The following is an 11828-nucleotide window of genomic DNA, read 5'->3' as shown; positions in this document are numbered from 1 at the left end:
CAGGAACCTCTGGCTGCAGGACAATGCAGCTGCACCTCCTGCAGTCCTCTCCTAAAGCTGGAACATGCCAATGCCTACAGACTCTGTGAGTACATTCTCTGCTTCTCTCCTGTGTAGAGCAGCCAGGGGTGCCCAGGGCTGTCCTGCAGAGCAGGGTCCTGCAGCCCAGGGCGCTGTGCTGGGGCAGGGACTCTGCTGCCTGCCAGGGACAGCTCTCAGCCAGCCCTGGGAGCTGCTGCCAGCACTGGAGGACAAGATCTGGGTGGAAGGAGACAGCTGGTTAGGCTTGGAAGTGTTCTTGTGTGGTGAGATAACTGAATTGTCCAGAACTGCTCCCAGCATGACATTTAACTCCAGAACATTTCCAGGTACGTTATTCAAGGAGCACAGCAAGGGAGGGGCTGCATAAATGGGAAAATCCTGCTTTTTAATCTACTGCTTTATTGCCTGAATGAGAAATCGCACACAGATATTCATCTCTCAGTTCAGGTTGAGAAAAATAAAACTATTTTCTCTCAGATCTTACTGAATCAGTCAGTGATAGAAATCAGAACAGGGTCCTTTAAAGGCGGGATCAATGTCACTTTTCCAGCCTCCTCAGGGTTGCTCTGAGGTTGCCATCAGAGCCTGCAGAGCCAGAGCTGCCCCTGGGCAGTGCCTGAGCTGGGAGGGCTCTGCAGGGCAGAGCTGAGCCCCCAGGGCTGGGCTGGGCTCTGGCAGCACTGGCAGGGCCCAGCCCTGGGCACAGGGAAGCAGCTGCAGGCAGGGACAGCTCCAGGCAGCAGAGCCCTGGGCAGGCAGTGGGGGGAAAGTGCCACCAAGCTGGGCTGGGATATTGAAAGTCCTCTCCAAACTGAACTATTCCATGATTACTCTTTTTACAGATCCCCATGCCAAGACACCACAAATGGGGTCTCCCAGCTCCCTCTGCCCTGGGGAGCAGCTCTGGGCAGGGCAGGCTGGAGGCTGGGAATGAGCTGACTCTCCTCCAGCAGTGCCATGGACAGGACCCTTGGTGTGTCCTCAGGATGCCATCCAGGCTGTGAGCTGCCTCCAGGGGACACTGGGGACAGGAGTGTCCTTGGCCAGAGGTGAGGCTGAGACTCTGAGAAAGGCTGAGCCAGTTTGCTCTGCTGTGGCTCCCTCTGCTCTCAGCTGTGTCAGGCTGATTTTCAGGGGAACACAGTGACTGCCCTTGATCTCAGAAAGGGCAGCTGGGGACAGATGGAGTGACAGAGCAGCTCCCCTCACCCTTCACTGAGTTACAGCCAATGCTCTTACACTGCACAGTTCTCTCTGATCTCCCTGGGCACAGCAGGAAACCCTCTCAAATTGCTTTTGGCCATCACCATTCCTTAGCCCTGGGGCAGGAGATGCTGCCCAGCTCCTCTGCCTCAGGAGCACTTTGGGCTGATGAAGTCCAGCCCCAGGACTGACCCCTGTCCCCATGACCCCACTGCTGCAGAGCAGAGCTGAGCCCTCGGTGTCCATGGGCAGAGCCCCTGCTTGTCACAGCCACGGGGCCAGATCCCAGCAGAGCTCCAGGCACGGGGCAGCAGGAAGGGCTCTGAGAAAAGGAGAATTGGGTGGCACAGAGCAGCGGGGGCAGGGCTGGGAGAAAGCACGTGGACATTGCTCAGCAAAGACTCTCCTGACTTGTCACTGTGTCCTCCTTCAACAGGACTCCATGGGCAGAGTGAAAAAATGTCCAACAGCAGCTCCATCAGCCACTTCCTCCTGCTGCCATTGGCAGACACGAGGCAGCTGCAGCTCCTGCACTTCTGCCTCTTCCTGGGCATCTCCCTGGCTGCCCTCCTGGCCAACGGCCTCGTCATCAGCGCCGCAGCCTGCGGCCACCACCTGCACAGCCCCATGTTCTTCTTCCTGCTCCACCTGGCCCTCAGTGACCTGGGCTCCATCTGCACCACTGTCCCCAAAGCCATGCACAATTCCCTCTGGGACACCAGGAACATCTCCTACAGAGGATGTGCTGCACAGGCCTTTTTCTTTCTATTCTTCATCTCAGCAGAGTATTTCCTGCTGACCATCATGTGCTACAACCTCTACGTGTCCATCTGCAAACCCCTGCACTACGGGACCCTCCTGGGCAGCAGAGCTTGTGCCCACATGGCAGCAGCTGCCTGGGCCAGTGCCTTTCTCAATGCTCTCCTGCACACAGCCAATACATTTTCCCTGCCCCTGTGCCATGGCAATGCCCTGGGCGAGTTCTTCTGTGAAATCCCCCAGATCCTCAAGCTCTCCTGCTCCAAATCCTACCTCAGGGAACTTGGGTTCATCGCAGTTAGTGCCTGTTTATCATTTGGGTGTTTTGTGTTCATTGTTTTCTCCTATGTGCAAATCTTCAGGGCCGTGCTGAGGATCCCCTCTGAGAAGGGACGGCACAAAGCCTTTTCCACCTGCCTCCCTCACCTGGCTGTTTGTCAGCACTGTCCTGTTTGCCTACCTGAAGCCCCCCTCCATCTCCTCCCCATCACTGGATGTGGCTCTGTCAGTTCCTTACTCGGTGGTTCCTCAAGCCCTGAACCCCCTCATCTACAGCCTGAGGAACCAGGAGCTCAAGGCTGCAGTGTGGAGACTGATGACTGGATGTTTTCAGGAACATTAAATTGCTGGCCAGTTTCTGGAAATCTCTAATAATAAAAGTCAGTTTTGATACTTTTTGTTTGTTTGGTGGTGGGGTTTTTCCACTGTATTTTACTTTTAATCTTGTCCACAAAGAAATCTCCCTCTTTGGGCCATTTCTCATTTTGTTTCTCTCCACCTCCCCTGTGGCCACGGACTCTGTCAATGAGGGGCGGCACACTTGATATATTTAAACAAACTCAAGGATCTCCCAGCCAAGTTTTCTGCAGAGATGCCCCTTTTGTTCCCTTCTCTGCAGCTGCAGCAGCAATGTCTGTGTGCAGAGCTGGGGGCAGATCAGGGCTGGCACATCAGCTGTGCCCAGGAACAGCAACCCTTGGTGCTGCCAGTGCTGCTGCCGTGGCCCTGCCCCACTGCCCTCCTGGCCCTGGTGTTGCTGTAGGGCCTGAGGGCTCTCGGGGCCGGGCACAGGGCTGGGGGTGGCAGTGCCGGGGCTGCAGCAGGGACAGGCCATGGGCACTGCTGGGGCAGCGCTGACGCCTCAGGGCAGGGCCTGGGGGCTCCAGGCTCCTTGCCCAGGCTCTCTTCAGAACACGCCCAGGCCAATGCTCAGCACAGAAAAGCCCCGGGAGCAGCCCCAGGCTGGCCCTGGGCAGGCTGGGGGCAAACAGCAGGGCTGGGGCTCTGCAAGGGCCCTGGGGGAGATGGGAAGGAGCAGCAGAGCAGGGGCTGATCCATCCCCACTGCGCTGGACACCCCAGGGCAGCATCCCAGAGCGTCCTCATGCACCTGCCAACAACATCCCCCCTGGGCAGCCCTGGCCTCTCCCCCAGCTCACACAGGGGCCGCGTCCTTGCAGGCACAGACACGGCAGCACTGCCTCAGGAGCCCCTGTTTGCACTGCCCAGAGCAGGCCTCAGCACCCCCATGCTGTTGGTGTGGGGAGATGAACCTGAGGGAGCACAAATGCCATCAGCCCCTGGGGCCAGGAAGGGCTGGGCCACAGCAGGGAAACCACTCAGCTTTGGCGTGGCCTCTCAAGTCACACAGAGAGTTTGTTCCCATCAGCTCTGAGTTTCCTGTGCCACTGCAGACGCTGTTGCTCAGAGCCAGGGCTGCCTGGCAGCCACCCCCAAACTGCTCTAAACATATCCTTTGCTTCATCTTGGCTTTCTTTACTCTTCCTGCTAGAAATTTCTTCCTCTTGTCAACCCCTGTTCCCTCCCCTGCAAACAGCCCATCCCTGGTTGCCCTTTCCTCTCTGGCCCCACTCCCCATTGCAGTTCCTGAGTTGGCACCATGGGAACGTCCCTTGGGGAGCAGGATCATCCTCCAAGGGCTTCAGGAATTGTCTGCAGGCTCCTGCAGTGCCTGGGGCTGCTCCCTTGCCAGAGGCACCCCAGGCCAGGGGGGCACATCTGGGCTGCTGTGTCTGGCTGTGGGGCTCCTGTTGTGGGCCATGAGGAGGAGCTGCAGAGGCTCTGCAGGACTGACAGGATGGGCTTTGGGGCTCTCAGGAGAAGCTGAGGGACCTGGGCTGCTGCACCTTCTGAAGAGGAGGCCCAGGCCTCATCCTGACACTGCTGCAAGGCTGCTTTCAGAGAATCACACAATCAGCAAGGCTGGAAATGACCTTGGACATCATCAAGTCCAAGCTGTGCCCTGACACTGCCTTGTCTCCCCTGAGCCTCCTCTTGTCCAGGAGAAACAAGCCCAGCTTCCTCAGCTGCTCCTCACAGGACTTGTGTTCCAGAGCCCTCCCCAGCCTTGTTCCCTTCTCTGGACACGCTCCAGCTCCTCCATGTTTTTCCCAAATTGGGGGGCCCAGAACTGGACACAGCACTCGAGGTGCTGCCTCAAGCAGTGCCCAGCACAGGGGAAGAATCTGTGCCCTGCTCCTGCTGGCCACACTGTTCCTGATCCATAGGAGTGCCAGGGCTGGGATGAGGGACATGGTGGGCAGGGCCTGGGGATAAAGTTGAATTTCTGTCAGCCATGAAGTGTGTCTTGGGCTTTCTAACAAAAAATAAAGTAAAAAAAAAAAAAAAAAAAAAAAAAAAAAAAAAATTAAAAACAACCAACCAACCAACCAACCAACCACAACAACAACAACAACAACAACAACAACAACAACAACAACAACAACAACAAAAAAAACAAAACAAAAAAAAACAAAAAAAAAAAACACCCCACAACCCAACAACAACAATGGACCCAAACATAAACAAAAAAAAAACCCAACTAAAAATAAAAAAGTTTATTCTATTCCATCTTTTGAAACCTGGTTGGGAGGTGTTTTTTCATTATCTGTTGTATCTCCAGGAGGGAGGGTGCATGTGCCTTTCTGATAACAAGCCAGCTGTTAAAACCGGGTGGGGCATTGATTCTTATCTCTGTTCACCCTCCCATTGCCTCCATGGGGATCTCTTCTGTTAATGGGCCATTACAGCTCAGCAATGACATTTGAAAAATATTTGGGGGATATTTTTGAATTGTTTTGGTACCAGTGTAGGGATATTTGAGAATATTTTGGGAATGTTCTTGGTTGTATTTTGGGAACATTTTAAGAAGATTGTGGAAATTTTTTAGGAACATTTCATAAACATTTTAGAAATGCTCTTTGAATATTTTGGGGGGAATTAGGAATTTTTGGAGGATATTTTGATAAAGTTGTTGGCATACTTCGGGGACATTTTGGGAATGTTTTGGGAACATCCCAGAAATATTTTGGGAACATTATGGAGATATTCCTGGGATATTTTGTTGATATTTTGGGAATGTCTTCAGAGGATTCTGGGAATATTTTGGGAATATTTCAGAGACATTTCAGAAGCAGTCCACACACATTATTGGGGAGTTCTGAGGAACATTTCGCAGACATTTTAGAAACACTCCATGAACACTTTTGGGGACTTTTTCAGAACATTTCAATCGATTTGAAAAACACTCCATGCACATAATTGGGAATATTTTTTGGGCCTGTTTCAGGGGATTTTAGAAACATGCCAGGCACATTTTTGTGAATATTCCTGGGACATCTTGGGGGATTATAGAAATATTCCCCACACATTTTTTGGAATTGTTTGGGAATATTTCAGGGACATTTTAGGCACCCTCTCCGCAGATTTTTGGGAATTTTTTCGTTACATTCCCGGGGAATTTTCTCTCACCTGTCTCCAAATTACCCCAAAATATCCACAAAATTACACAAAAATTGCCACAAAATACCCCAAAATATGTACTCTCAAAAAGCCAAAACTACCCCAAATTTACCCCAAAACATCCCCCAAAATTACACCAGAATTAGTCCAAAATAACTTAAAAATATCCCCACAATTACCCCAAACATCCCCAAAATTACCCCAAATTATCCCCAAAATATCAGCAAAATTGCCTCAGAATTAGACAAAAATTAGCTCAAAATAGACCTAAAACATTGCCAAAATTACCCCAAAATATTCCTCAAATTTACTCCAAACAATCTCCAAAATAACTCCCAAATATCCCCTAAGTTACCCAGAGGGGTCTGGGATGGGACTGAAAGGGAGGGGGAGGGGCAGAAATGAGTCTGGGGGGTGTCCCAGGGGTGTCCTGGAGCATCCCCAAATGGCTCAGGGGTCTCTGGGTTGTCTCAAATGGGACTAGGGGAATCCCAGTTGAGTCTTGGGGAACCCCAAGTGTCCCCAAAAAGGTCTGGGGTCCCCAAGAGGTTCCCCAAATGGATCTGGGGGTGTCCCAAAAAGGGGCCTAGAGGAGTTTGGGGGGTCCCAAGAGGGTTTTGGAGGGATTCCAGGGGGGTCTTGGGGCTCCCCAAATGAGTCCCGGGGTTCCCAAGTGTCCCCAAAAGAGTCTGGGGTCTCCCAAAGGGATTTCAGGGGCTCCCAGGTGTGTCCCAGGTGTCCCCAAAAGGCTCTGGGGTCTCCCCCCCTTCACCTTGGGTCACCTGGGCAGGGGTTGGGCAGGATCTTTCAATCACTTGCTACACTTGGGACTTGGCCCCTGCTTGACAAAAAGGCTGATGGAGCTCACAGGCTCCTTCCGGAGAGCAGCTGGCCCTGCAGGATTCCTCTGGGCAGGAGAGTTCCTGCAATCACAGACTTGCTTTTGATAAATATCATGGCCTGAGCATGGAGTTGGCTTTTTCCCTGCAGGGAATTTAATATTCTGTGTTTTCCAAAACTCTCTGTCACAGATGGCTCACTGAAATGATTTCTCTGCTCCCAAGACATGCAAATTACTTTCTTTTGACATTTTTAACCTTTTCCCTCTCTGTTCTTTATACAAGGCTTTGGTTTTCACTGTTGAGCTGCAGGCTGTCCCAAAATATGCCAGGACTTTGGAGGAGTGGTTTTATGGAGATGATGGCTCTGGGCTGGGAGCCACACTTCCCAGCTCTGGCCCCAACTTTAGTACCTGCTCTACAGAAATCAACGTTTTCCCAAACAGACACCTTGGGTTTGGAGTTGCCCAACTTGAGGCCATCAAATGCTGCTCTTCAGAGCCTGCACATCTTCCCCCTAAAATCAGATGGAGATAAATGGGTCAAATCTTTCCATTAATCTCTTTCAACACATCTCCTCAGAATAGAAAAATCTTACCTTCCCTAAGAGAATCTATTTCCAACTAATACCTCTTTCCCACAATGAAAATAATCTGATGATCTATAAAAAGGCGTTTTTCTGCTGAAACCATAGCCTTTAAATTTGTCAGCACTACCACTGATAAGAAAAAGATAAGAGGTGAGAAAAATTCAAAGGGAATGACTGTAAATTTTCTGAGTCATCATGGAGTCAAATGAACTGGTACCAGATTGGGGGTGAATGAATGGCCCACTAAACTTCCAAATATATTTTTGCTGAAAAGCAGACTTTCACTTCAAAATAAAATTACTTTTTTAAAAAATTAAAGGAAGGGAAAACTGACAAAATTAGGACCTGTAAAACTTTCAATGACTCTGTTGTCTGAGCTTTCCATTGGATTTATCCTTCAATATTATTTCTCTTCTCCAAAGGATCAGCACAGAGCCTCCTCCACAGATCAGCAGTAACCTCCTGTGACACACAAAATTATGTTGCAATCAGGAATTCTTTCAAGGGCTGCAGCCCAAGCACTTACATGGTTTCAAAGGAAACAGTGCAATTCAACTACCTACAGGTACTAAACAGAGCTGTGGGGTTTTAATTGTGGGACACCGTGATGGCAGGAATAAGACCTTTCTTACATGAAAGGAGATGGAAAAGGATACTGTTTAAAAATGCTGATGAGTACTTTGAGAGATCGAGCTCTAAGTGACTGAGGTATTTGAAACGTTTATCTTAGTTTACCCCCTTCAAATAATGTGGAAAATGTTTGAGGCTGATTATGGGCTGTGAGATATTCATCTGAAATACACTGTTCAGACATTTAATACTGATAAAATACTGATAAAATACTGGTAAAAGTCATGTAATGAAAACAGTATTGAAGAAGAAGACTGCAAAATCATCAAAGACAAGCAGATGCCCCTGCAGAAGACTGAGAAAGTTCTCAAAGGTAAAAAACTTTACTGACATGGGAAGAAATAAAAGCCAACTTAAGTCAATTTTACACTCTTGAATGGTTCAAATTCAAAATTCAGAGTATAGGTTGGAAAATCAACCAAGAAAGTCTGCTCTGGTCAAACTCCTGGAGTTCAACAAGCACCTAGAGACTTTCAGCAATCCATCCACAGGTTTTGAAAACCAATCCACAGGGACTGAGAAATCCAGAGACAAGTCTGTTCCAGTGTCTTTGCAGCCTTTGCTGGGAAATCCATGGCCAGCCCCAAGGCCCTGCAAGACCCAGTTATCAACCATCTAAAATTCACACCCTCAACTTGCAGCTGCTCATTTCCCCAGGAACTGAGTTCATTTCTCTTCAGTGCATGCACAGATAGTCATGGCAATGAAGCATTAAAGAGAAGAATATCTCCCAAGGACAATCAGACAAGTCAAACCCACTGCAGAACTCCAAAGTGAGGAAGTGCAGGCTGGTGCCCTGAGCCAGGCTGGCTGCTGCAGGGCTCTGGGACACAATCACAGAACAACTTGGGGCAGGAGGGGCCTCAGGAGGTGCCGCAGCCCAACCTCCAGAGCACGGCAGGGGCAGCTGAGGGATCAGACCAGGTTGCTCAGGGCTTTATCCAGCAGGGCCCTGAGCAACCCCAGCCATGGAGAGGGCACCACCTCTGTGGGGAGCTGCTGCAGTGCTGAGCTTTCCTTGTGCTCAGCTTCAGGAGCAGCCTGGACTGCTCTGATTTCTATTTGTGCCACTTCAGTTACGGCCCCCAGGCCTCCATCTTAAATCTATGGTTCTAAAGAATTCATCTCTTGTATGTAAACCACAAAGTTTACATTTGCATTTTAAAATGCAGTACTCGACTCAGAGTACAAACCTGTACACTGAAGCAAATGCCCTCAGTACAGAATAATTTCCTCTTCATACTGCTCCTGGGTCTTGTGGCTGAGCTGACAGACTGCACTGCTGCCAGACTTCCAGTCTAGTTGCTGCTCAGGCCACCTCTTTTCTCAAGAAACAGCTGGATGCAAATGCCAAGAGATGAGTCACATTCTAATTGCTGCAAAGGCAAGTGAAGTCATTTAATAACTTTCAGATTAAAGAAACAAGAGTCCAGTCCTGTGAAATCTGCCAACAGCTGCTAATGTGCCCAGGAATTCTGAGCTCGTCTCCCCCTGCCCTGCTGGCCCAGCCACATCCCGCCGCCGCCGTTTCTTTGGCGCTGCCTTGAGGCTTTTTGCTGCTCTGTGACCCCACACTGCCCTGCCCTGCTGGGACATCCCTGCCATTCCAGCTGCCACTGCACAGCTTCTGATCCCATCCACCAGCCCGGGATTTTTTTCCACTCTTCCAGCTTGGTGCTCTCAGGGTCCCGAGAGATTGGACTGCCCCGGGCTTTGTGAAACAATGCCTCCCAAGGTTCCTGGTTGTGTTTGCTATTAATGCTGCAGTCGTTGTTGTTTGTTTGCCTTGTTATATATACTAGTAAAGAATTGTTCTTCTTAACCTCATCCCTCTGCCTGAAAGCCCCTTTCCTTTTCTAAATTATAATCATTTGGAGGGAGGGGGTTTGAATTCTCCATTTCTAGGGAGGCCCTGCCCCTCCCCAGCAGATCCCTGTCTTTCAAACAAAGACAGCCTTTCATGTGTCCTCAGTACTCCTAGCATGCATCCTTGTAGTTCCTTCAATCTGCTTATTTAGCACAGTCCTGGTGTTATGTTAGGCCAGGAGACCTGTTAGAAATATCTGTGTAGTTCTTGGCTTTCACACTTATATCCTGGCTTTTGCAAATTATTTTGACACAGTGCAGTTTGTAATCTCTTTTAAACTGCTTTTGATATAGTCCAATTTGTCACCCTTTAGCAGTTAATACCCTAATCCCTGTGGAGATTGCATATTTCAGTGTGATAAATGTATTACCGTTTATGGTATTGCAAAATATTGAAATAGAGTATATTATAAAACTATAAATACATAATATAAAGACAATAATCATAAACATAAACATAAACACAAATACAAATAAACAGAAATATAAATATACTATTTAATAGACTATATTATTATTAAAAAATAAAATGTGCTAATTTCCTTTGCAGAAGTGACTATGGTAGGGAAAAAATGACTGATGCCTGTATTTCTGTAACTGACTGAAAATAGTGAAATGGCTAATGTTGATTGAAAGAAAAACATTGGCTAAAATGTCTGGATGATAAGATAACATTGGGAAAAAAAAAAAAACAAACCAAACCAAGGCAAATAACACAGGAAGGGCCAGGAGGAATCCACCACCGACCCTTTGGCCATCAATAACTGACAAACCAGAGACCAGGTGGCCTTGAGAGGAAATAAAACACAAAAGTCTCAAAATCACATTTGCATTATGGCACATATTTTGGGAAGCTGAGGTCAGGGGTCGAACTAAGCTAAAGAATTCCTAGAAAATATGCACTCAAAGGAATGTTTAAATGTGTATAGTCTTCATGAATATGCATTTGACCAATAGTCTTGGGTTGCAATGCAAGATGGAACCAAAAGTTTGTATTCTATTCCCATCTGTTAAAACCAGGTGGGGCAGTGTTCTTTATCTCTTCCATGGCCCATCCCTCATAACTCCAGGGATTATCTTCTGTTAATAGCCCAGCTGTTAAAACCAGGTGGGGCAGTGTTCTTTATCTCTTCCACAACCCATCCTCCCTCCAGGGGCTTATCTTCTGTTAATGGGCCATTGATGTTCACTGCATGACTGATAAAAGTAAATCATCCCATTGGGAGATGCTTCACCCACAGGGAGGAGCCAACCATTCCTACCTGGATATAATCTGAGATTCAGCACATCAGAAGCAGCCTGTTTCCACTGGATTCCCAGAGGAGTACCAGACCCATCTGCACCACCACTGGACCTTCAGAGGAACGGTGCACCCTTCTACAAGATCATTGTTTCAAGAAAACCACATCTGTCACTCCAGGAGGACTGCAGCCACCAACACCCTGATTAACTGGGTGTCAGGTTGTATTCTGACTCTGTCTGTTGTTTTGGGGTTTTTTTACTACTGCATTTTTAGTTTAACATTTTACTTTAGGCTGCGGTGAAGAGGAAGATGCCCCAGAACAGCCAGGCAGGTGAGGAGGAAGTCAGTGCCCCTTTCCCCCTCTCTCCTGCTCCATCTCCCAGCCCAGCACGGCCCCCGGCTGCAGGACAACCCCTCTGCCAATGCCATCCTGCGGGAGATGGACTGAGGGGTTGTCCTTCCCCTTCCCTCTGAGATGGAGGCAAATCCCATCCTCTCCTTGTCCTTCCTCCCCCAGACAAGGAGCTGAGAATGGAGACCAGGGAGGACAAATCACCACAGCAGAACCTCATGGAAGAAGAAGTTTTAAGTCACTCCACAGTACAAGAATCCAACAGGGAGGAAAAGCCCCAGAGATCCTGCAGGAGGAGGGGCTCCAAACCCATCCCAGGGGGCTCTGAGGAGGAAAGACCCACCCTGAGCCAGGAAGGTGGACAGAGCTTCAGCCAGAGCTCTGAGCTGGTCCATGAGCAGCTTGATGATGGGGAGAAGCCCCACAAGTGCTTGGAGTGTGGGAAGAGCTTCAGCCGGAGACACCACCTGATCAGACACCAGAGGATCCACACTGGGGAGAGGCCCTGTGAGTGTCCTCAGTGTGGGAAGAAGTTTAGGACCAG

At 49.1% G+C, this 11828-nt stretch overlaps 1 pseudogene across 1 annotated transcript; it reads left to right on the top strand.

Moving 5' to 3' along the window:
• Positions 1-340: 340 nt before the first annotated feature.
• On the top strand, positions 341-2626 carry LOC310920969 (olfactory receptor 14J1-like; annotated as a pseudogene). Its single transcript has 2 exons — positions 341-368; positions 1682-2626. The product of its transcript is annotated as an olfactory receptor 14J1-like (transcript).
• Positions 2627-11828: the final 9202 nt, after the last annotated feature.

Source organism: Zosterops lateralis, assembly GCF_965231275.1.
Source record: "Zosterops lateralis genome assembly, chromosome: 32".
Taxonomy (NCBI): domain Eukaryota; kingdom Metazoa; phylum Chordata; class Aves; order Passeriformes; family Zosteropidae; genus Zosterops; species Zosterops lateralis.
This window is presented reverse-complemented; position numbering and strand designations above follow the sequence as displayed.